Here is a 25,186-nt window from a genome sequence, read left to right as displayed (position 1 = left end):
GGTCCTCCCCTGGGAAGTAGAGGAAGATACAAAAAAACAAAGGAAATAATAGAGTCCATAAAGAGAATACAGAAGAACCTCATTAAGTTCTAGGTTTTCTACATGAATGTCGATCTTGGATGATTATTGTGAATAGTGCAATATACTATGAGTTCATTCCAGCTAGATAGGATACTTCAATATTACTTCTGTCCTACATAATGAGTCTTGTATTGTGGTTCTACTCGTTGATATCTCCACTTCAGTAATGTCTCATCAAAGTAGAAATGTGTTCAGTATAGTGCAATGCCATGTGTTCATTTATGGGTCTATTTATACTTGCCTTTCTAATTTGTCCTCTAAAAGACTTTTGCTGTCTGACCCATGTACTTGTTTTCATGTACTTGTTTTCATGTCTTTCGAAGCACTCTTTTGTAAGTCTATATCCCAAATGGTGTGTATCATAGACTTCTCAACCTTGTATCTGGTTAACAGTGAGTATAAGTTAGGTCTCTTGTGTGGTGTGTCTGTGGCATGGATGTTGTCCAGAGAAACGATCTCTACCGTGTTACCTCATATGGAGTAACTGTCGTAATGCCTAGAGTTTGTCTGTCCATTGTACAATATGGGCGAAGGTAAATTATAGTTATGACGATGAAGCGACCGTATCTGTATATCAGATCCTTTATACAGTCATCAACGTTACTGTCGTGATAACTGTCATGCCTTTCTGTTGAAGGTTGTACGATGGTGTTCCAGTTCATGATTCAGTGTGGAGCTGTTTGAACCATTTGTTTTAGTTTCACTGAATCCAACTGAATTCTTGTTTTGACTCCTATCATTCTCCTCAATATGACGAGTTAATTCCTTGAATTTCCCTCCCCCACCTTCTCGAGGAACATACTCCGTTTTGCGTTCTTTACATCTCCACCATATTCGCTTACACTTCCTTTATCCATTACCAATGTATCTCAAAGTGACATGAAGTCAAACACTGTTTTTATAAATCTTCATACGAGACATATTTGATGTTGCTTGTTTGCCATACTTTCAGCGGTCGCCGGTATACCCAACGTCCATTTTGATATTCTCCTCCATATTTCTCCAAAAGAACTATTCTCTGCATGGAAAACATTTTCTTTTAAGGACCACTCCAGTCCATCACCCTGGAACAGCAGCATCATAAATTTCCACAAAACACGGTAAAATACACACACACACTCCAGCACTACATCTTTTGGAAACAGCAACAACACAAGCAACACGACACAAGTGCACCAGCTTGTGCCAGACTCACTACCCTGGCCAACACAACAGGTGAGGGACGTCTCAACAATTTAGTCTTCCTTGTGCCACCGTCTTATACACATCTCGTTGTTCAGGGTCACAATGATTTATCTTGAGCTGTTTTCTTTGTGTGTTACTTTTAGTGTCGTCTTAGTGAACTATTTTGTTAGTCGTCATCCCAGCATGATACAGTCTGTGTTTATCTTCAGGGTAGATGGCAGATATTAGGAAGCCATACGACGGGTATCAGTTCTTCTGTCATGTTTAGATTTAAGATGTAACTTCTTCCATATACTCCAGCTTCCACACTGTCACGCTCTTATTGATCGTTGCCTCAAGGAATGACCATGACCATGACTCTCTTTTATCATCTAATACAAAATGTTCAACTCAGTACTCACTGTGCTGGTGTAATTATACGAAACACTAATGTGGTTCCAGTATTTCATGGATATACAATTCGTAATGAAGATTTGTCATACTATCTAAGCTGTAAAATGTGTCTTATCAACACATTGAGCGAAACAACACATTTGGCTTATCAGGAGGCAGTATACACTTGAGTGTAGAAAATGCACTACCATTCTGGTCAACCTTTCCATGTTTCCCACATCAACTGTTCCTTGTTGCCTCCGCTGTGGTGTTGGCTAGTTTTATACATATTCTCTTTTTCATTTTGACTGTACACCTGAAAATGACTCGAAATACAGTCGAAAACTTGGATCTTCTGTGTTTATTTTTCCACTGAGTTTACGTATATCAGCGCTTCAAGTGTGTATGTGACTTACTAAAGTGTATATACATTTATCTATTTATTATACTTAGTCGCTTTCTCCCTCATTAACGAGGTAGCGCAAGGAAACAGGCGAAAGAATGGCCCAACCCACCCACATTCACATGTATATATATAACCTCCCACACACTCACATATACATACCTATGCATTTCAACGTATACATACATATACACACACAGACATATACATATATACACATGTACATATTCATACTTGCTGCCTTCATCCATTTCCGTTGCCACCTCGCCAACACGCCCCTCCCCCAGCTCGCGCACGAGGTATGGCTAGGAAAAGACAACAAAGGCCACATTCGTTCACACTCATTCTCTAGCTGTCATGTGTAATGCACCAAAACCATAGCTCCCTTTCCACATCCAGGCCTCACAAAACTTTCCATGGTTTACCCCAGACGCTTCATATGACCTGTGTCAATCCAGTGACAGCACGTCGACTCCGATATAACCCATCGTTCTCAGTCAATCTATTTCTTGCACACCTTTCAACCCTCCTGCATGTTCAGACCTCGATCGCTCAAAATCTTTTTCACTCTATCCTTCCACCTCCAATTTGGTCTCCCACTTCTCGTTAACGCCCTCCAACTCTGACATATATATCCTCTTTTTCAATCTTTCCTCACTAATTCTCTCCATGTGACCAAACCACTTCAATATACCCTCTTCTTCCTCAACCACACTCTTTTAATTACCATACATCTCTCTTACCCTTTCATTACTTACTCGATCAAATTACCTCACACCACATATTGTCCTCAAACATTTCATTTCCAACACATCCAACCTTCTCCGCACATCCCTATCTATAGCCCTTGCCTCAAACCATATAACATTGATGGAACCACTATTCCGTCAAACATACCCATTTTTGCTCTCCGAGATAACGTTCTCGCCTTCCACACATTCTTCAACGCTCACAGAGCCTTCGCCCCCTCCCCCACCCTATGACTCACTTTCGCTTCCACGGCTCCATCCGCAGCTAAGTCCACCCCCAGATATCTAAAACATTTCACATCCCCCATTTTTCCCCCATTCAAACTTACCTCCCAATTAAATTGTCCCTCAACCCTACTGAGCCTAATAGCCTTACTCTTATTCACATTTACTCTCAGCTATCTTCTTTCGCACACTTTACGAAACTCAGTCACCATCTTCTGCAGTTTCTCACCAGAATCTGCCACCAGCGATGTATCATCAGCGAACAACAACTGACTCACTTCCCAAGCCCTCTCATCCACAACAAACTGCATACTTGCCCCTCTTTCCAAAACTCTTGCATTCACCTCTCTAACAACCCCATCCATAAACAAATGAAACAGTCATGGAGACATCGCACACCTCTGCCGCAAAGAGACATTCACTGAGAACCAATCACTTAATCACTTTCATCTCTTCCTAATCATAGACAGATCTTAGATCCTTTTCACTGCTTCTAGTAACTTACCTCCCATACCATATACTCCTAATATCTTCTACAAAGAACTTCTCTCAGTTCTATTACATGCCTTCTCCAGATCCATAAATGCTACATACAGATCCTTATTTTTCTAAGTATTTTTCACATTTTTTTTTTTTTTTTTTTTTTTTATACTTTGTCGCTGTCTCCCGCGTTTGCGAGGTAGCGCAAGGAAACAGACGAAAGAAATGGCCCACCCCCCCCCCCCATACACATGTACATACACACGTCCACACACGCAAATATACATACCTACACAGCTTTCCATGGTTTACCCCAGACGCTTCACATGCCTTGCTTCAATCCACTGACAGCACGTCAACCCCTGTATACCACATGACTCCAATTCACTCTATTTCTTGCCCTCCTTTCACCCTCCTGCATGTTCAGGCCCCGATCACACAAAATCTTTTTCACTCCATCTTTCCACCTCCAATTTGGTCTCCCTCTTCTCCTCGTTCCCTCCACCTCCGACACATATATCCTCTTGGTCAATCTCTCCTCACTCATTCTCTCCATGTGCCCAAACCATTTCAAAACACCCTCTTCTGCTCTCTCAACCACGCTCTTTTTATTTCCACACATCTCTCTTACCCTTACGTTACTTACTCGATCAAACCACCTCACACCACACATTGTCCTCAAACATCTCATTTCCAGCACATCCATCCTCCTGCGCACATCTCTATCCATAGCCCACGCCTCGCAACCATACAACATTGTTGGAACCACTATTCCCTCAAACATACCCATTTTTGCTTTCCGAGATAATGTTCTCGACTTCCACACATTTTTCAAGGCTCCCAAAATTTTCGCCCCCTCCCCCACACTATGATCCACTTCCGCTTCCATGGTTCCATCCGCTGACAGATCCACTCCCAGATATCTAAAACACTTCACTTCCTCCAGTTTTTCTCCATTCAAACTCACCTCCCAATTGACTTGACCCTCACCCCTACTGTACCTAATAACCTTGCTCTTATTCACATTTACTCTCAACTTTCTTCTTCCACACACTTTACCAAACTCAGTCACCAGCTTCTGCAGTTTCTCACATGAATCAGCCACCAGCGCTGTATCATCAGCGAACAACAACTGACTCACTTCCCAAGCTCTCTCATCCCCAACAGACTTCATACTTGCCCCTCTTTCCAGGACTCTTGCATTTACCTCCCTTACAACCCCATCCATAAACAAATTAAACAACCATGGAGACATCACACACCCCTGCCGCAAACCTACATTCACTGAGAACCAATCACTTTCCTCTCTTCCTACACGTACACATGCCTTACATCCTCGATAAAAACTTTTCACTGCTTCCAACAACTTGCCTCCCACACCATATATTCTTAATACCTTCCACAGAGCATCTCTATCAACTCTATCATATGCCTTCTCCAGATCCATAAATGCTACATACAAATCCATTTGCTTTTCTAAGTATTTCTCACATACATTCTTCAAAGCAAACACCTGATCCACACATCCTCTACCACTTCTGAAACCGCACTGCTCTTCCCCAATCTGATGCTCTGTACATGCCTTCACCCTCTCAATCAATACCCTCCCATATAATTTACCAGGAATACTCAACAAACTTATACCTCTGTAATTTGAGCACTCACTCTTATCCCCTTTGCCTTTGTACAATGGCACTATGCACGCATTCCGCCAATCCTCAGGCACCTCACCATGAGTCATACATACATTAAATAACCTTACCAACCAGTCAACAATACAGTCACCCCCTTTCTTAATAAATTCCACTGCAATGCCATCCAAACCTGCTGCCTTGCCGGCTTTCATCTTCCGCAAAGCTTTTACTACCTCTTCTCTGTTTACCAAATCATTTTCCCTAACCCTCTCACTTTGCACACCACCTCGACCAAAACACCCTATATCTGCCACTCTGTCATCAGACACATTCAACAAACCTTCAAAATACTCATTCCATCTCCTTCTCACATCACCGCTACTTGTTATCACCTCCCCATTTACGCCCTTCACTGAAGTTCCCATTTGCTCCCTTGTCTTACGCACCCTGTTTACCTCCTTCCAGAACATCTTTTTATTCTCCCTAAAATTTACTGATAGTCTCTCACCCCAACTCTCATTTGCCCTTTTTTTCACCTCTTGCACCTTTCTCTTGACCTCCTGTCTCTTTCTTTTATACTTCTCCCACTCAATTGCATTTTTTCCCTGCAAAAATCGTCCAAATGCCTCTCTCTTCTCTTTCACTAATACTCTTACTTCTTCATCCCACCACTCACTACCCTTTCTAAACAGCCCACCTCCCACTCTTCTCATGCCACAAGCATCTCTTGCGCAATCCATCACTGATTCCCTAAATACATCCCATTCCTCCCCCACTCCCCTTACTTCCATTGTTCTCACCTTTTTCCACTCTGCACACAGTCTCTCCTGGTACTTCCCCACACAGGTCTCCTTCCCAAGCTCACTTACTCTCACCACCTTCTTCACCCCAACATTCACTCCTCTTTTCTGAAAACCCATACTAATCTTCACCTTAGCCTCCACAAGATAATGATCAGACATCCCTCCAGTTGCACCTCTCAGCACATTAACATCCAAAAGTCTCTCTTTCGCACGCCTGTCAATTAACACGTAATCCAATAACGCTCTCTGGCCATCTCTCCTACTTACATAAGTATACTTATGTATATCTCGCTTTTTAAACCAGGTATTCCCAATCATCAGTCCTTTTTCAGCACATAAATCCACAAGCTCTTCACCATTTCCATTTACAACACTGAACACCCCATGCATACCAATTATTCCCTCAACTGCCACATTACTCACCTTTGCATTCAAATCACCCATCACTATAACCCGGTCTCGTGCATCAAAACCGCTAACACACTCATTCAGCTGCTCCCAAAACACTTGCCTCTCATGATCTTTCTTCTCATGCCCAGGTGCATATGCACCAATAATCACCCACCTCTCTCCACCAACTTTCAATTTTACCCATATTAATCGAGAATTTACTTTCTTACATTCTATCACATACTCCCACAACTCCTGTTTCATGAGTATTGCTACTCCTTCCCTTGCTCTTGTCCTCTCACTAACCCCTGACTTCACTCCCCAGACATTTCCAAACCACTCTTCCCCTTTACCCTTGAGCTTCGTTTCACTCAGAGCCAAAACATCCAGGTTCCTTTCCTCAAACATACTACCTATCTCTCCTTTTTTCACATCTTGGTTACATCCACACACATTTAGGCACCCCACTCTGAGCCTTCGAGGAGGATGATCACTCCCCGCGTGACTCCTTCTTCTGTTTCCCATTTTAGAAAGTTAATACAAGGAGGGGAGGATTTCCGGCCCCCCGCTCCCGTCCCCTCTAGTCGCTTTCTACGACACGCGAGGAATACGTGGGAAGTATTCTTTCACCCCTATCCCCAGGGATAATATACATATATATATACATATACACACACACACACACACACACACACATATGCACATACACACACACACACACATACATATATATACATATGAAAAATGTAAGAAACAATTTAGAAAACAAACTCTTAGCTTGAAATGAATGAAAAAAAATGAATGTCACATAATGGTTCAACCTCTGGCTATGGAAAAGGAAATGTACAATTTATTCACACAAACGTCAATAGCAGTTCTCATCAATTTCACCACTGTGTCAATAAGCTTCATGTCTAAGCTACATTTTTCTCCAACTTCACTATTTTCTTGTCAAAAACACCATTGCATGAAAACTATCACTCCATTAACACAACTATAAACATTTACTTCCCCTTTAAAAGTTCTGGGGAAGTCTGTCTCGATACACTGCGGCGAGGCGACGCGACGCTGACACAATCACTGTCACAATATCACTTCTGCCTCCTCAAGTCAATCTCTCAGCCACAGTGCAGGCCTTCATCGTCGAAATCGGTCTTCTGGAGGTTACCGTTGTCGATGGGTGTGACCATGTCCTTGTTGGTTGTGTGAAGCGTGAGATGTCCATCCTTAAGTGGAGGTGTTTTAAGTGTGATGTCCGTGGAGATGTAGCGTGAAGCATGAGGCGCACGCTGAAAACCCATATCAATCCAGCTCCGCTTCCTCCTCCAGTTGCCCAACTTGACAGCAGACGTTTGGCATGACCATATGTATATATATATATATGTATATTATCCCTGGGGATAGGGGTGAAAGAATACTTCCCACGTATTCCTCGCGTGTCGTAGAAAGCGACTAGAGGGGACGGGAGCGGGGGGCCAGAAATCCTCCCCTCCTTGTATTAACTTTCTAAAATGGGAAACAGAAGGAGTCACACGGGGAGTGCTCATCCTCCTCGAAGGCTCAGAGTGGGGTGCCTAAATGTGTGTGGATGTAACCAAGATGTGAAAAAAGGAGAGATAGGTAGTATGTTTGAGGAAAAGAACCTGGATGTTTTGGCTCTGAGTGATACGAAGCTCAAGGGTAAAGGGGAAGAGTGGTTTGGGAATGTCTAGGGAGTAAAGTCAGGGGTTAGTGAGAGGACAAGAGCAAGGGAAGGAGTAGCAATACTCCTGAAACAGGAGTTGTGGGAGTATGTGATAGAGTGTAAGAAAGTAAATTCTCGATTAATATGGGTAAAACTGAAACTTGATGGAGAGAGGTGGGTGATTATTGGTGCATATGCACCTGGGCATGAGAAGAAAGATCATGAGAGGCAAGTGTTTTGGGAGCAGCTGAATGAGTGTGTTAGTGGTTTTGATGCACGAGACCGGGTTATAGTGATGGGTGATTTGAATGCAAAGGTGAGTAATGTGGCAGTTGAGGGAATAATTGGTATACATGGGGTGTTCAGTGTTGTAAATGGAAATGGTGAAGAGCTTGTAGATTTATGTGCTGAAAAAGGACTGATGATTGGGAATACCTGGTTTAAAAAGCGAGATATACATAAGTATACTTATGTAAGTAGGAGAGATGGCCAGAGAGCGTTATTGGATTACGTGTTAATTGACAGGCGTGCGAAAGAGAGACTTTTGGATGTTAATGTGCTGAGAGGTGCAACTGGAGGGATGTCTGATCATTATCTTGTGGAGGCTAAGGTGAAGATTTGTATGGGTTTTCAGAAAAGAAGAGTGAATGTTGGGGTGAAGAGGGTGGTGAGAGTAAGTGAGCTTGGGAAGGAGACCTGTGTGAGGAAGTACCAGGAGAGATTGAGTACAGAATGGAAAAAGGTGAGAACAATGGAAGTAAGGGGAGTGGGGGAGGAATGGGATGTATTCAGGGAATCAGTGATGGATTGCGCAAAAGATGCTTGTGGCATGAAAAAGTGGGAGGTGGGTTGATTAGAAAGGGTAGTGAGTGGTGGGATGAAGAAGTAAGAGTATTAGTGAAAGAGAAGAGAGAGGCATTTGGACGATTTTTGCAGGGAAAAAATGCAATTGAGTGGGAGATGTATAAAAGAAAGAGACAGGAGGTCAAGAGAAAGGTGCAAGAGGTGAAAAAAAGGGCAAATGAGAGTTGGGGTGAGAGAGTATCATTAAATTTTAGGGAGAATAAAAAGATGTTCTGGAAGGAGGTAAATAAAGTGCGTAAGACAAGGGAGCAAATGGGAACTTCAGTGAAGGGCGCAAATGGGGAGGTGATAACAAGTAGTCGTGATGTGAGAAGGAGATGGAGTGAGTATTTTGAAGGTTTGTTGAATGTGTTTGATGATAGAGTGGCAGATATAGGGTGTTTTGGTCGAGGTGGTGTGCAAAGTGAGAGGGTTAGGGAAAATGATTTGGTAAACAGAGAAGAGGTAGTAAAAGCTTTGCGGAAGATGAAAGCCGGCAAGGCAGCAGGTTTGGATGGTATTGCAGTGGAATTTATTAAAAAAGGGGGTGACTGTATTGTTGACTGGTTGGTAAGGTTATTTAATGTATGTATGACTCATGGTGAGGTGCCTGAGGATTGGCGGAATGCGTGCATAGTGCCATTGTACAAAGGCAAAGGGGATAAGAGTGAGTGCTCAAATTACAGAGGTATAAGTTTGTTGAGTATTCGTGGTAAATTATATGGGAGGGTATTGATTGAGAGGGTGAAGGCATGTACAGAGCATCAGATTGGGGAAGAGCAGTGTGGTTTCAGAAGTGGTAGAGGATGTGTGGATCAGGTGTTTGCTTTGAAGAATGTATGTGAGAAATACTTAGAAAAGCAAATGGATTTGTATGTAGCATTTATGGATCTGGAGAAGGCATATGATAGAGTCGATAGAGATGCTCTGTGGAAGGTATTAAGAATATATGGTGTGGGAGGCAAGTTGTTAGAAGCAGTGAAAAGTTTTTATCGAGGATGTAAGGCATGTGTACGTGTAGGAAGAGAGGAAAGTGATTGGTTCTCAGTGAATGTAGGTTTGCGGCAGGGGTGTGTGATGTCTCCATGGTTGTTTAATTTGTTTATGGATGGGGTTGTTAGGGAGGTAAATGCAAGAGTTTTGGAAAGAGGGGCAAGTATGAAGTCTGTTGGGGATGAGAGAGCTTGGGAAGTGAGTCAGTTGTTGTTCGCTGATGATACAGCGCTGGTGGCTGATTCATGTGAGAAACTGCAGAAGCTGGTGACTGAGTTTGGTAAAGTGTGTGGAAGAAGAAAGTTAAGAGTAAACGTGAATAAGAGCAAGGTTATTAGGTACAGTAGGGTTGAGGGTCAAGTCAATTGGGAGGTGAGTCTGAATGGAGAAAAACTGGAGGAAGTGAAGTGTTTTAGATATCTGGGAGTGGATCTGGCAGCGGATGGAACCATGGAAGCGGAAGTGGATCATAGTGTGGGGGAGGGGGCGAAAATTCTGGGGGCCTTGAAGAATGTGTGGAAGTCGAGAACATTATCTCGGAAAGCAAAAATGGGTATGTTTGAAGGAATAGTGGTTCCAACAATGTTGTATGGTTGCGAGGGGTGGGCTATGGATAGAGTTGTGCGCAGGAGGATGGATGTGATGGAAATGAGATGTTTGAGGACAATGTGTGGTGTGATGTGGGTTGATCGAGTGAGTAACGTAAGGGTAAGAGAGATGTGTGGAAATAAAAAGAGCGTGGTTGAGATAGCAGAAGAGGGTGTTTTGAAGTGGTTTGGGCACATGGAGAGAATGAGTGAGGAAAGATTGACCAAGAGGATATATGTGTCGGAGGTGGAGGGAACGAGGAGAAGAGGGAGACCAAATTGGAGGTGGAAAGATGGAGTGAAAAAGATTTTGTGTGATCGGGGCCTGAACATGCAGGAGGGTGAAAGGAGGGCAAGGAATAGAGTGAATTGGAGCGATGTGGTATACCGGGGTTGACGTGCTGTCAGTGGATTGAATCAAGGCATGTGAAGCGTCTGGGGTAAACCATGGAAAGCTGTGTAGGTATGTATATTTGCGTGTGTGGACGTATGTATATACATGTGTATGGGGGGGGGGGTTGGGCCATTTCTTTCGTCTGTTTCCTTGCGCTACCTCGCAAACGCGGGAGACAGCGACAAAGTATAATAAATAAAATAAATAATTTTTCACATACATTCTTCAAAGCAAACACTTGATCTACACATCCTCTACCACTTCTGAAACCACACTGCTCTTCCTCAAGCTCATGCTCTGTACATGCCTTCACCCTCTCAATCAATACCATCCCATATAATTTCCCAGGAATACTCAATAAACTTATACCTCTGTAATTTGAATACTCGCCTTTATCCCCCTTGCCTATGTACAGTGGCACTATGCCTGCATTCCGCCAATCTTCAGGCACTTCAACATGAACCACACATACAGTGAATATCCTTATCAACCAGTCAACAACACAGTCACCCCCTTCTTTTAATAAGTTCCACTGCAATACCATCCAAACTCGTCGCCAAACCGGCTTTCATCTTCCGCAAAGCTTTCACTACCTCCTCTCTGTTTACCAAATCATTCTCCCTGACTCTCACTTTACACACCACCTCGACCAAAACACCCTATATCTGCCACTCTATCATCAAACACATTCAGCAAACCTTCAAGATACTCACTCCATCTCCTTCTCACTTCATCACTATTTGTTACCTCCCCATTAGCCCCCTTTATCGATGTTTTCATTTGTTCTTTTGTCTTACGCACTTTACTTACCTCCTTCCAAAACATCTTTTTTATTCTCCCTAAAATTCAATGATACTCTCTCACCCCAACTCTCATTTGCCCTCTTTTTCACCTCTTGCATCTTTCTCTTGGCCTCCTGCCTCTTTCTTTAATACATCTCACAATCATTCGCACTACTTCCCTGCTAAGAATCGTCCAAATGCCTCTCTCTTCTCTTTCATTAACAATCTTGCGTCTTATCCCACCACTCACTACCCTTTCTAATCTGCCCACCTCCCACCTTTCTCATGCCACAAGCATCTTTTGAGCAAGCCTCCCTTCTCCCCTTACGTCCTTTGCTCTCACCTTTTCCATTCTGCACTCAGTCTCTCCTGGTACTTCCTCACACAAATCTCCTTTCCAATCTCAGCTACTCTCACCACTCTCTTCACCCCAACATTCTTTTCTGAGAACCTCTACAAATCTTCACCTTCGCCTTCACGAGATAACGATCAGACATCCCTTTAGTTGCCCCTCTCAGCACATCAACATTCAAAAGTCTCTCTTTCACGCGCCTATCAATTAAATGTAATGTAATGCGCTCTCTAGCCATCTCTCTTACTTACATATGTATACTTATGTATGTCTCTCTTTTTAAACCAGGTATTCCCAATCACCAGTCCTTTTTTCAGCACACAAATCTACAAGCTCTTCACCATTTCCATTTACAACACTGAACACCTCATGTACACCAATTATTCCCTCAACTGCCACATTACTCACTTTTGCACTCAAAACACCCATCATTATAACCCGGTCTCGTGCATCAAAGCTGCTAACGCACTCATTCAGCTGCTCCCAAAACACTTGCCTCTCATGATCTTTCTTCTCATGATCAGGTGCATGGGCGCCGATATTTATGTGTGTGTGTGTGTGTGTGTGTGTGTGTGTGTGTGCACGTGTGTGTGTGTGTGTGTGTGTGTGTGTGTATGTGTGTGTGTGTGTATCCTCTACCTTTAGGAATATATCCTATCCAGGTCACGGTTCAATCGTTTCTCTTGTAAAGTCGTGATTGAAAAAGCTCCCATTCCCTCGCTTGTCCTTCACTTTTCATGTCCACTAGAAATCTTTATAAATCTGTTACTTTATAGATAAGATTTTTTTTTGTTCCAAGGACTTTTTTTTTCTTTTTTGCCTATCTCCTCTCTATAACAGAACCTTCTGGTCTTTTCCTTTTAATGTGTAAAAGAATCGTTATCCTTATGATTGTTCTGTGCAATACCGATCGTAATATAAACGTTTTATTTGCTTATAAAGCAACTCATTCATTTTCGTTACAATTTCTTCCGATTTGCTATTTCTTTCTCACATACTACAAGCTTGTATTTTACTGGTCAAAAGTATTCACTACTAGGGCAACAGTGAGCAGTATTGGGCAGACAACATTCCATTTCGTATTATTTGTGGTGTGTGCCTCTGTCCTTGTGCCTGTGCTTGCTCGTCTGTTTTGCTCATGCCATAAACAAAATTTTTGCTTCCCTTGAACACATGATGTGGCACAGCTCATCCCTATGAAAGGCGTCTTTTCCAATTCTTTAATCCATCATTCTATTTCCATCATCATCAGTCTATCAACCTCCGTGCCAGCTATTTCTAGAGCAACGTAAATTTCATAATATTTCCTCTGATCTCTGCTAGGTACAGTGTTCGCCAAGTAGGCGCCCTGATGATATCCCATCCTACTGCAGGTTACTAAGCTCTGATCACCCCGTCTATGAGATTTTGGCGTCCTATGTTGTAACACTTAATATTTACAATGATTTTTTTTTCGGTTCCCGGCATAACGTCTGATCTCCAAGGTTTCCCCTTGCAGTATACCTTCCTCAGTGTTTTGTCTTGCCCACAGACTTCTTGGCTGATCCATTTCTGTAACTGTTGTTGCATCAACAATTCTTCTTTTCTATCGACAGTGGTAATTCTCTGAGCGTCCACCTGATTTCTTCCCTCATTTTCTTCTTACATGATCTTCTTCCTCCAACAAGGAACCCAGTTTAATCACACATTGATGATTTGGTTTTGTAATCCTTTACTTCCTTGCATCCTGGTGCTATTATCGTTTGCTTCACGCACGCCTCGCTACGTCTCGTCCACATTACATTTAGATTTGCATCTAATTTTTCCGACAGAAAAAATGTAACCTGTTTAAGCCTCATCTTCCTAAACCCAACTTATTTGTATTTTTCATTCTAAAATTCTCATTATTTCTGGCAATGGTATCTAGAGGGCTAGTGGCCAGCCTTAGCCCACCATTTCTCCCTCCTGTACTATAACGCTTTCCTTCCCTCCCTACCAACCACCTTGCCATTACCCCTATCATCCCGTCCCACCACCCTGCCACTACCCTTACCGTCCCTCCCACCACCCTGCCACTAACCCTACCTTTCCTTCTCATCACCCCGTCAGCACATGTTCCTTCCCTTCCCACTTCCCTGCCACTGCCCCTCTCCTCTCCTCCCACTTCCCTGCCACTGCCCCTCTCCTCTCCTCCCACTGCCCTGCCACTACCCGTAATACCCGCAGCCCTTCATCATGTACGGTTGTATGTATACCAGTGCTGCCAGCAAGCCTCCTCAGGTAATGCCAGCCTTCACTGGTGCCTGCCGTCACCACACGTCCAGACCTCAACCTTCATCGTGCAAGAGATCTTAACAAGTTGTCTCGATCAAGGATGTTTTCCTACACAATTCCCACATAGTCGAGAAGTTAGCACAAAACCTGATCCTCTTCTCGCCATGATTAAATCCCAAGAAGAAAAGTTAAATCTTTCTCAGATATCTCCCGCTCGAGGGCACCTTCCTCGCAAATATTAATGAGGCGAGGTGGTGGTACGACGGGCGACTAAGTCGACCAGGGTGATCAGTGTGGTGGTGCAACGGGCGTCCTGGTCGACCAGTGTGATCGTTGTGGTGGTAGGGCGGGCGTCCTGGTCGAACAGCGTGCTCAATGTGGTCGACCAGTGTGATCAGTGTGGTGGTGGGGAGGGAGTCCTGGTTGACCAGCGTAATCAGTGTGGTGGTGGGACGTGCGTCCTGGTCGACTAACGTGATCAGAGTGGTGGTGGGACGGCCGTACTGGTCGACTGATGTGATCAGTATGGTGGTGGAGCGGCCATCTTGGTCGACAAGTGTGATCAGTGTGGTAGTGGGGCGGTCATCCTGGTCGACCAGAGTGATCAGTGTAATGTTGGGATAGGCGTCCTGGTCGAACAGAGTGATCAGTGTGGTGGTGTGATGGGCGTCATGGCCGAGTAGCCTGATTAGTGTGATGGTGCGACGGGCGTCCTGGTCGAACAGAGTGATCAGTGTGGTGGTGCGGCGGGCATCCTGGTCGACATGAGTGATTAGTGTGATGGTGAGACAGGCGACATGTCCGACCAGCCTGATCAGTGTGATGGTGGGACGGGAGACCTGTACGACCAGCCTGATCAGTGTGCTGGTAGGACGGGAGTCCTGGTCGACCAGCGTGACCAGTGTGGTAGTGCGACGGCCGTCCTGATCGAATAGAGTGATCAGTATGGTGGTGGAACGGGCTTCCTGGTCGACCAGAGTCATCAATGTGATGGTGGGACGGGCGTCCTGGTCGACCACAATGATCAGTGTGGTGGTGCAACGGGCGACCTGGTCGATCAGCGTGATCAGTGTGGTGGTGAGACGGGCTTCTTGGTCGACAGCGGGAACCGTGAGGTGGTGGGACGGGCGTCCTGGTCGACCAGCGTGATCAGTGTGGTGGTGGGACGGGAGACCTGGCCGACCAGCCTGATCATTGGGGTGGAGCGACGGACGTCCTGGTCGAACAGGGTGATCAGTGAGGTGGTGCAACAAGCGTCCATGTCGAAAAGAGTTTTCAGTGTGATGGAGCGACGAGCGTTCTGGTCGAACAGGGTGATCAGTGTCATGGTGCGAAGGGAGTCCTGGTCGACCAGTGTGATCAGCGTAATAGCGGGACGGGCGTCTTGGTCGACCAGAGTGATCAGGGGGTTGGTGTGACTGGCGGCTTGGTCAACCAGAGTGATCAATGTGATGGTGCGACGGTCGACTTGGCCGACCAGCCTAATCAGTCTGGTGGTGCGACGGGAGTCCTGGCCGACTAGCTTGATCAATGTGGTGGTGGGATGGGCGTTCTGGTCGATCAGAGTGATCAGTGTGGTGGTGGGACGGGCGTCCTGGTCGACAAGAGAGATCAGTGTAATGGTGCGACGGTCGACCTAGCCGACTGGCCTGATCAGTGTGGTGGTGAGACGGGTGTCCTGGTCGACCAGAGTGATCACTGTAATGGTTGGACGGGCGTTTTAGTCGACCACAATGATCAGTTTGATGGTGGGACGTGCGTCCTGGTCGACCAGAGTGATCAGTGTGATGATGGAACGAGAATCCTGGTCATACAGAGTGATCAGTGTAATGGTGCTAAGGTCGACCTGGCCGACCAACCTGATCAGTGTGATGGTGCGACGGGTGGCCTGGCCGACAAGCCTGATCAATGTGGTGGTGGGACGGGCGTTTTATTCGACCAGAGAGACCAGCGTGGTGGTGTGACGGGGGTTCTAGTTGAACGGAGGGATCATTGTGAAGGGACGGGCGTCCAGGTCGACCAGAGATTCAGTGTGGTGGTGGGACGGGCGATCTGGTCGACCAGCCTGATCTGTGTGGTACTGCGACGGGTGTTATGGCCGACCAGCCTGATTAGTGTGGTGATGCGACGGGCGTCCTGGTCAAACATACTGATCAGTGTGGTGGTGCGGCGGGCGTCCTGGTCGACTTGAGTGATCAGTGTGATGGTGGGACGCGCGTCCTGGTCGACCAGAGTGATCAAGTGTGGTGGTGGGACGGGCGACATGTCCGAGTAGCCTGATCAATGCGGTGGTGTGACGGGAGACTTGATAGACAAGCCTGATCAGTTTGGTGGTAGGACGGGCGTCCTGGTCGACCAGCTTGATCAGTGTGGTGGTGAGGCAGGCGTCCTGGTCGATTAGAATGATCAGTGTTATGGTGGAACAGGCGTCCTGGTCGACCAGCGTGAACTATGTGGTGGTGGGACGGGCTTCCTGGTTGACCAATGTGATCAGCGTGGTTGTTGGTTAGTCGTCCTGGTCGACCAGTGTGATCAGCGTGGTGATGGGGCGGGAGACCTGGCTGACCAGCCTGATCATTGTGGTGGTGCGACTGGCGTCGTGGTCGAACAGAGGGATCAGTGAGGCGGTGCTACGGGCTTTGGTCGAACAGAGTGATCAGTGTGACGATGGGAGGGGAGTCCTGGTCGACCAATGTGATCAGTATAATTTTGGCACTGGCGTCCTGGTCGGTCAGCATGATCAGTTTGGTGGTGATGCGGGCGTCCTGGTCGGCCATGGTAGTCAGGGTGTAGGTGCGACTGGCGTCCTGGTCGACCAGAGTGATCAATGTAATGGTGCGACGGTTGACTTGGCTGAATAGCTTGATCAGTCTGGTGGTGCGACGGGCGTCCTGTCCGATCATCTTGATCAGTATGGTGGTGGGACGGACGTTCTGGTTTACCACAGTGTTCATTGTGATGGTGCGACTAACGACCTGACCGACCGGCCTGGTCGGTGTGGCGGTGCGACGACCGTTCTGGCCGACTAGCCTGATCAGTGTGGTGGTGAGACGGGCGTCCTGGCCAACCATAGTGATCACAGTGGTGATAGGACGGGCGTCCTGGTCGACCAGAGTGATCACTGTGGTGGTAGGACGGGCGTCCTGGTCGACCAAAGCCATCAGTGATATGGTACTAAGGTCGGTCTGGCCGACCAACCTGATCAGTGTGGTGGTGCGACAGGCGTCCTGGCCGACAAGTATGATCAGTTTGGTGGTGGGACGGGCGTCCTTGTCGACGAGAATGATTAGTGTGGTGGTTTGACGGGGGTTCTGGTTGACCAGAGGGATCATTGTGATGGGACGGGCGTCCTGGTCGAGCAGAAAGATCGGTGTGGTGGTGGTGCAGGCTACTTAGTCGACCAGCCTGATCGGTGTGGTGGTGTGATGAGCATTCTGGTCGACCAGGGTGATCATTTTGCTGGCGGGACGGGGGTCCTTGTCGACCAGAGTGATCAGTGTGATAGTGCGACGGTTGACCTGGCCCACCAGCCTGATCAGTGAGGCGGTGCGACGGCCGTCCTGGTTGACCAGATTGATTAGTGTGGTGGTGCGACGGGCGTCATGGTCGATATGAGTGATCAGCACGGTGGTGGGACGGGCGTTCTCATGGAACAAAGTGATCAGTGTGCTGGTGGGACGGAAGTCCTAGTCGACCAGAGTGATGTGTGTGATGGTGCGACGGTCGACTTGGTCGAACAGCCTGATAAGTGTGGTGGTGTTACTGGCGTCCTGGCCGACCAGTCTGGTCAGTGTGGTAGTACGACGGGGGTCCTGGTCGACCAGAGTGATCAGGGTGTTGGTGCGATGGGCGTTCTGGTCGAACAGAGTGATCCGAGTGATAGTTGAATGGGTGTCTTGGTCGACAAGAGTGATCAATGTGTTGGTGAGATGATCATCCTGGTCGACCAAAGTCATCAATGTGTTGGTGGGACGGGCGTCCTGGCCAACCAGCCTGATCAGCGTGATGGTGTGATGAGTATTCTCGTCAACCAGAGTCGACCAGTCTGATAAGTGTCGTGGTACTACTGGCGTCGTGGCTGACCAGCCTGGTCAGTGTGGTAGTACGACGGGGGGTCCTGGTCGACCAGAGTGATTAGGGTGTTGGTGCGACGGTCGTTCTGGTCGAACAGAGTGATCAGTGTAATAGTGGGATGGGCGTTCTGGTCGACCAGAGTGATCATTGTGTTGGTGGGATGATCATCCTGGTCGACCAGTCATCAATGTGTTGGTGGGGTGGACGTCCTGATCGATCAGCCTAATCAGTATGGTGATGTGACAGTCGTCCTGGCCAACGAGCCTAAACAATGTGGTGGTGTGATGAGCATTCTGGTCGACCAGAGTGATAAGTGTGCTGGTGGGACGGGGGTCCTTGTCGACCAGAGTGATCAGTGTGATGGTGCGATGATTGGTCTGGCCGACCAGGATGATCAGTTTGGTGGTGCGACGACCGTCCTGGTCGACCAGAGTAATCAGTACGGTGGTGGGACAGGCGTTCTCATGGACCAGAGAGATCAGATTGCTGGTCGAACGGGAGTCCTGGTCGACCAGAGTGATCAGTGTGATGGGGAGACGGTCGACTTGCCCAACCAGCCTGATAAGTGTGGTGGTGCTACTGGCATCCTGGCCCACCAGCCTGGTCAGTATGGTAGTACGACGGGGGTACTAGTAGACCAGAGTGCTGAGTGTGCAAGTGTGACGGGCGTCCTGGTTGACCAGTGTGACCAGTGTGGTGTTAGGGTGGTCGTCCAGGTATACCAGTGTGATCAGTGTGGTGGTGGGACGGGCGTCCTAGTCGACCAGCATGATCAGTGTTGTGGTGGGACGGGCATTTTTTTCGACCAGCCGAATCAGTATGGTAGTGCGATGGGCATCCTGGTCGACCAGAGTGATAAGTGTGGTGGTGTGACGGGCGTCCTGGCCAACCAGCCTGATCGGTGTGGTGGTGTGATGAGCATTCTGGTCGACCAGAGTGATCAGTGTGCTGGTGGGACGGGGGTCCTTGTCGACCAGAGAGATCAGTGTGATTGTGCGACGGTTGACCTGGCCCACCACCCTGATCAGTGAGGTGGTGTGACGGTCGTCCTGGTCGACCAGATTGACCAGTGTGGTGGTGCGACAGGCGTCATGGTCGACCAGAGTGATCAGCAAGGTGGTGGGACGGGCGTTCTCATGGACCAGAGTGATCAGTGCGCTGGTGTGACGGAAGTCCTGGTCAACCAGAGTGATCAGTGTGATGGTGTGACGGTCCGACCAGCCTGGTCAGTGTGGTAGTACGACGGACATCTTGGTCAACCAGAGTAATCAGGGTGTTGGTACGACGGGCGTTCTTGTCGAACAGAGCGATCAGTGTGATAGTGGGACGGACGTCCTGATCGACCAGTGATCAGTGTGGTGGTGAGACGGGCGACCTGGTCAACCATAGTGATCACTTTGGTGGCGCAACGGGCGTCCTGGTCAACCATAGTGATGACTGTGGTGGTGGGACGGGCGTCCTGGTCGATCAGAGTGATCAGTATGATTGTTCGACGATCGACCTGGCCGACCACCCTGATCAGTGTGATGGTACGACAGGCGTCCTACTTGACCAGTGTAATCAGAGTTGTGGTGGGTCGGGCGTTTTTGTCTACCAGCGTGATAAATGTGGTGGTCCGACAGGCGTCCTGGTCGACCAACATGTTCAGTGTGGTGGTGGGATGGGCGGTTTTGTCGACCAGCGTGATCAGTGTTGTGGTGGGACAGGCGGTTTTGTCGACCAGCGTGATCAAGTGTGGTGGTCCGACGGACGTCCTGGTCGACCAGAGTGATCAGTATTGTTGTGCGACGTGCGTCCTGGTCGACAAGATTGATCGGTGTGTTGGTGGGATGGGCATCTTGGTCGAAAAGAGTCGTCGGTGTGTTCGTTGGACGGGCGTCCTGGTCGACCAGTATGATCAGTGTAGGAGAGGGGCGGACGTCCTAGTCGACCAGTATGATCAGTTTTGGGGTGGGGTGGCCGTCCTGGTCGACCTGCGTGATCAGTGTGGTAGTGGGACCGTTGAACTGGTCGACCAGAGTGATCAGTGTGATGGTGGAACGGGCGTGCTTGTCGACCAGAGTGATCAGTGTTCTGGTTGGACGGGGTTCCTAGTCGATCATAGTGATCAGTGTTATGGTGCGAAGGTCGACCTGGCCAACCAGCCTGATCAGTGTGGTGGTGCGACGGGCATCCTGGTCAACCAGATTGATCAGTGTGATGGTAGGACGGGCGTCCTGGTCGACCAGAGTGATCAGTGTGGTGGTGGGACAGACGACCTGGCCGACCAGCCGGATTAGTGTGGTGGTGCTACGGGCGTCCTGGTCGACCAGCCTGATCAGTGTGGTGATGCGACGGGCGTCCTGGTCAACGAGAGTGATCACTGCGATGGTGTGACTGGTGTCCTGGTCGACCACAGTGGTCAGTCTAGCGGTAGGACGTGCGTCCTGGTCGATCAGATTAATCAGTATGATGATGGGACAGTCGACCTGGCCGACCAGCCTGATCAGTGTGGAGGTGGGACGGGCGACTTGGCCGACCAGCCTGATTAATTTGGTGGTGCGACGGACGTCCTGGTCGACGACAATTATTAGTGTGGTGGTGGGACGGGAGGTCTGGTAGACCAGAGTGATTAGAATGCTGGTGGGACGGGCGTCCTTGTTGACAAGAGTGATCAGTGTGAAGGTGCGACGGTCGACCTGGCCGACCAGCCTGATCTGTGTGGTGGTGCGACAGGCGTCCTAGCCGACCAGCCTTATCAATGTGGTGGTGCGTTGGGCGTCCTAGTCGACCAGAGGTTTCAGTGTGGTGGTGAGACGGGCGTCCTGGTTGACCAGAGTGATGAGTGTGTTTGTGGGACGGGCATCATGGTCGACAAGAGTGATCAGTGTAAGGGTATGACGGTCAACCGAGCCGACCAGCCTGTTCAGAGTGGTGGTGCGACGTGCATCCTGATAGACCATTGTGATCACTGTGATGGTGGGATGGGCATCCTGGTCGACCAGAGTGATCAGAGTGGTGGTGGGACAGGCACCCTAGTCGACCAGTGAAATCAGCGTGATAATGGGACGGGTGTCCTGGTCGACTAGAGTGATCAGTGTGGTGGTGCGACTGACGTCCTGGTCGACGAGAGAGATCCCTGTTAGGGTGTGACGGGCGTCCTGGTCGACCAGAGTGATCAGTTTGGTGGTGGGACTGGCGTCCTCATCGACCAGAGAGATCGATGTGATGATGGAACGGCCGTCCTGGTCGACTAGAGTGATCAGTGTGATGCTGCGAAGGTCGACCTGGCTGATCAGCCTGATCAGTGTGGTGGCGCGACGGGCGTCATGGCCGAGGAGCCTCACCAGTGTTGTGATGGGACGGGCGTGTTGGTCGACCAGAGTGATCAGGCTGGTGGAGTGACGGGGGTTCTGGTCGACCAGAGGGATCATTGTGACGGGACGAGTGTCCTGGTCGACCAGAGTAATCAGTGTGATGTTGCAAATGTCGACCTGGCCAACCATCCTAATCTGTGTGGTGGAGCGGCGGGCGTCCTGGCCGATAAGCCTGACCAGTGTGGTGGTGGAACGGGCGTCCTTGTCGACCAGAGTGATCAGTGTTGTGGTGGGACGGGCGTCCGCTCGACCAGAGTGATAAGAGTGGTAGTATGACAGGGGTTCTGGTCGACCAGAGGGAACAATGTGATGGGACGGTCGTCCTGGTCGACCAGTGTGATCAATATGGTGGTGGAACGGGCGACCTAGCCGACCAGCCTTGATCTGTGTGGAAGTGCGACGGGCGTCCTGGCCAACCAGCCTGATCAGTGTGGTGGTGAGACGGGCGTTCTGCTGACCAGTGTGATCAGTGTGCAAGTGCGACGGTCTTCCTGGTCGATCAGTGTAGTCAGTGTTGTGGTGAGGTGGTAGTCACGGTATACCAGTGTAATCAGTGTGATGGTAGGACGGCCCTCCTGGTCAAACATCGTGATCAGTGTTGTGGTGGGTCGGGCGCTTTTGTCGACTAGCGTGATCGGTGTGGTGGTGCGACGTGTGTCCTGCTCAACCAGCGTGATCAGTTTGGTGGTGCGACGGGCGTCCTGGTCGATCAGCGTGATCAGTACGGTCTTGTGACGGGCGTTCTGGCCAACCAGCTTGATCAATATGGTGGTGTGACGAGCGTTCTGGTCGACCAGAATGATCAGTATGCTGGCGGGACGTTGGAGCTGTTCGACCAGAGAGATCAGTGTGATGGTACGACGGTTGACCTGGCCGACCAGCCTGATCAGTGTGGTGCTGCGACGGGCATCCTGGTCGACCATAGTCATCAGTGTGGTGATGCGACGGTCGACTTGGCCAAACAGCCTGATCAGTGTGGTGGTGCTGGTGTCCTGGCTGACCAGCCTAGTCAGTGTGGTGGTACGACGGGCTTCCTGGTCGATCAGTGTGATCAGTGTGGTGGTGGGGTGGGCGTCCTGGTCGACCAGTATAATCAGTGTGCAGTTGGAGTGGGCGTCCTGGTCGACCTGCGTGATCAGAGTGGTGGTGGGACCGGCGAACTGGTCGACCAGAATGATCATTGTGATGGTGGGAAGGGCGTCCTGGTCGACCAGGCTGATTAGTGTTCTGGTGGGACGGGGGTTCTAGTCGACAAGACTGGTCCATGTTGTGGTGCAACGGTTTACCTGGCCGAACAGCCTAATCAGTGTGGTGGTGGGACGGGAGACCTGGAAGACCAGCCGGATCAGTGTGGTGCGAAGGGCGTCCTGGCCGACCAGTTTGATCAGTGTGGTGGTGCGACGGGCGTCCTAGTCGACGACAGTGATCACTCTGGTGGTGGAACGGGGGGTCTGGTAGACCAGAGTGATCAGTGTGCTGGTGTGACGGGCGACCTGGCCGACCAGTATGATTAATGTGGTAGTGCAGCGGGCATCCTGGTTGACCAGATTGATCTGTGTGGTGGTGTAACGTGCATTCTGGTTTACTAGACTGATCAGCGTGCTGATGGGATTGGGGTCCTGGTCGACTAGAATGATCAGTGTGATGGTGCGACAGTTAACCTGCCCGACCAGCCTGATCACTGTGATGGTGCGACGGGCGTCCTGACCTATCAGAGTGATCAGTGTAATGGTGGGACGGGCGTCCAGTTCGACCAAAGTGGTCAGCGTGGTGGTGGGACGGGAGACCTGGACAACCAGCCAGATCAGCGTGGTGCGAAGGGCGTCCTGGCCGACCAGTTTGATCAGTGTGGTGGTGAAACGGGCGTCCTGGTCGATGACAGTGATCAGTTTGGTGGTGGGACGGGAAGTCTGGTAGACCAGAGTGATCAGTGTGCTGGTGTGACGCTGTCTGGCCGACCAGTATGATCAATGTGGTAGTGCAGCGGGCATCCTGGTTGACCAGATTGATCTGTGTGGTGGTGTGACATGCATTCTGGTCGACCAAAGTGATCAGTGTGCTGATGGGATTGGGGTCCTGGTCGACTAGAGTGATCAGTGTGATAGTGCGACAGTTAACCTGCCCGACCAGCCTGATCAGTGTGGCGGTGCGACGGGCGTCGTGGTCGACCAGTCATCAGTGTGTTGGTGGGACGGGCGTCCTGGTCGATCAGTGTCATTAGTGAGGTGGTGAGACAGGCGTGCTGGTCGACCAGCGTGATCATTTTGGTGGTGAGATGGGCATCCTGTTCGACGAGCGTGGTCAGTGTGGTGGTGTGACGGGCGGCCTAGTCGACTAAAGTGATCAGTGTGATGGTGGCAAGGGCTTCCTGGTCGACAAGAGTGATCAGTGTGTTTTTGGATCGGGTGTCCTCGTCAACCAGTGTAATCAATGTGTTGGTGGAACGGGTGTCCTGGCCGACCAAACTGATCAGTGTGGAGGTGGGACGAGCGTCCTGGTCGACCACCGTGATGAGTGTGGTGTTGGGATGGGCGTCCTGGTAGATAAGCGTGATCAGTGTGTGGTGATACGGGCGTCCTGATCGACCAGCGTGATCAGTGTTGTGGTGGGACAGGCGACCTGGCCGAAGTGCCTGATCTACGTGGTGATGCGAAGGGCGTCCTGATCGAACAGTGATCATTGTGGTAGTGCGACGGGAGTCCAAGTCGACCAGAGTGATCAGCGTGATGGAGGGACGGGCGTCATGGTCGATCAGAGTGATTAGTGTGGTAATGGGACGGGCAACCTGCCCGACCAGCCTGATCAGAGTGGTAGTGTGTCGGGTGTCCTGGCAGACCAGCCTGATCGCTGTGGTGATGCGACGGGCGTCCTGGTCGACCAGAGTGATCAGTATGTTGGTGCGACGGGCGTCCTGGTCGACCAGAGTGATCAGTGCTGTAGCTGGACGGGCGGTCTGGTCGACCAGTTTGATTAGTGTGTTGGTGGAACGGGCGTCCTGGTCGACCAGCGTGATCAGTTTGGTGGTGGGAAGGGCGTCCTGGTCAACCAGCGTGATCAGTGTGGTGGTGGGACAGCCGTTTTGGTCGACAAGTGTGATCAGTGTTTTGGTGGGGTGGGTGTAATGGTCGACCAGTGTGATCAGTATGGTGGTGGGAGGGGCGTCCTAGTCGACCGGCGTGATCAATGTTATAGAGGGACGGGCATCCTGGTTGACCATCTTGATCAGTGTTGTGGTGGGAAGGATGTCTTGGTCGACCAGTGCAATCAGTGTGTTGGTGAGGAGGGCATCCTGTTCAACCAGCTTGATCAGTGTGGTGGTGGGACAGGAGTCATGGTCGACCTGAATCATCAGTGTGATGTTGGGAGGGCGTCCTGGTAGACCAGAGTGATCAGTGTGATAGTGCTACGGTCGACCTGGCTGACCAGCCTGATCAGTGTGGTTGTGCAACGAGCAACCTGGTCGACCAGAGTGGTTAGTGTGGTGTTTCGAAGGTGTCCTGATCGGCCTGATTACTATGGTGGTGCTACGGGCGTCCTGGTTGACGA

Source organism: Panulirus ornatus, chromosome 69, assembly GCF_036320965.1.
Source record: "Panulirus ornatus isolate Po-2019 chromosome 69, ASM3632096v1, whole genome shotgun sequence".
Taxonomy (NCBI): domain Eukaryota; kingdom Metazoa; phylum Arthropoda; class Malacostraca; order Decapoda; family Palinuridae; genus Panulirus; species Panulirus ornatus.
The sequence above is the reverse complement of the archived record's forward strand: the minus strand, read 5'-3'. Positions refer to the sequence as shown.